Source organism: Cebus imitator, unplaced genomic scaffold, assembly GCF_001604975.1.
Source record: "Cebus imitator isolate Cc_AM_T3 unplaced genomic scaffold, Cebus_imitator-1.0 Scaffold47, whole genome shotgun sequence".
Classification (NCBI taxonomy): Eukaryota; Metazoa; Chordata; class Mammalia; order Primates; family Cebidae; genus Cebus; species Cebus imitator.
The window spans coordinates 5195635-5197516 of record NW_016107362.1 but is presented as its reverse complement, the minus strand read 5'-3'; positions in this window follow the sequence as shown (position 1 = coordinate 5197516).

Below are 1882 nucleotides of genomic sequence, written 5' to 3'. Positions count from 1 at the left end.
ATTGTCATATTACTACTGACAACATAAAATATATGTATGTATTTAAAAATATATATTTGCCTACGCAACGGTCTCAAAACTCATAATTGGCAATTAAGTGAAAGACTCTTTATACCCAGTTGACTACACAATATTATCAACTTTTTCTATAATGGTCTCCATGGGTTTTCCTCAAGTTCCATTTTTCAGCTTGTGATAACCTTACCTTTCTTCTTGGTAAAGCTATGCCTCTATCAGTATCATGAGCCCGTCTTTACCAGGAAAGCTATACTTGGTCTGAGATCTTACACTACTTCCTATCTAGCTAGTTATGTCACAGTTTCATGGACGCTGGCAGTAAAAATGAGACTCTAGAGTCACAGTCAAATAAATGTATTACTCACAGCAATAGCAGTAACCAGAGCATCAGATTTTTCTTGTGCTGATTCCCCAAACTCCAATACTCACAGAAAAACATGAAGAGGGCTAGATGATAGCTCTACAAGCAGTAGGTTGTATTACAGGCAAGGGAAACTGATACTATGTAATTGAATATTTTATAATGTAAGTTAACATGTCTACCTTTGCTCCAGAGGAAGACACTATCTTTATTAAAACTGGAAAATAAGTGAACCAGCTTTTTGCTTCTGTGGGAGAAGACTTATTTCTAAGGCTGTTTGCTGTACAAATATTTCTGTAAAGTTAGTCAGAACAAAGGCAGTCAGGGCTTCTGTGTGTAAAACATGCAACCATGTGAGAGATCTAGAGAGATTTATCTCCCATCATAAATTGTATGAATGCTAATTAGCAAAATTTCAATCAGAATTAGGAATAATTTGTATATCTATGAGGCATTACACCTAAAATCAGATGATGATAATAATAACATTTATTCAAAAATATGTTAGTCAACTACTACGTGCTAAGCATTGTTACAAATGTTTCATGTCACAACTGATAGTTAAAAAAAAAATGTTTTTCAGTATTGTCTTCAGACTCAGACAAGGGGATTGGGTTTCTTAGAAGTCTCCACATATTACCAAGAAATAAAAATAAATGCATCGAAAAAAAATGGTCATGCCTGTAATCTCAGCACTTTGGGAGGCCTATGTGGGTGGGTCACAAGGTCAGATATTTGGGACCAACCTGGCCAACACGGTGAAACCCCGTCTCTACTAAAAATACAAAAAAAAAAAAAAAATAGCTGGGCGTGGTGGCATTTGCCTGTAATCCCAGCTACTCAGCAGGCTGAGATGGGAGAATCACTTGAACCCAGGAGGCAGAGGTTGCAGTGAGAGATTGTGAGCCAAGATTGTGCCACGGCATTCCAGCCTGGGCGACTGAGTGACACTCCATCTCAAAACAAAACAAAACCAAACAAAAATGGTTGACTTTTTTTTTTTTTAAACTGGAAATCTAGAGCTTATATCTGGTACAGAAAAGACTTATAACTCTAAACAGCTACTCTCATCACTAGCAATGATTAAGCCTCAGTGAAAATTCTTCCTAGCTCTATTGCTGTATTCTCAAATGAAAGGGTGTGATATGGTTTAGCTGTGTCCCTACTCAAATCTCATCTTTAACTGTAGCTCCCATAATTCCCACATGTCATGGGTGGGACCCGGTGGAAGGTAATTGAATCATGGGGGTATGTCTTTCCTGTGCTGTTTTCGTGATTGTGAATAAGTCTCACAAAATCTGATGCTTTTATAAAGGGGTATTCTCCTGCACATGCTCTCTGGCCTGCCACCATATAAGACATTACTTTGCTCCTCCTTCACCTTCTCATGATTGTGAGACCTCCCTAGCCATGTGGAACTGGGAGTCAATTAAACCTTTTTGCTTTATAAATTTCCAAATCTCAGGTATGTCTTTGTTAGCAGTGTGAGAACAGACTAATGCA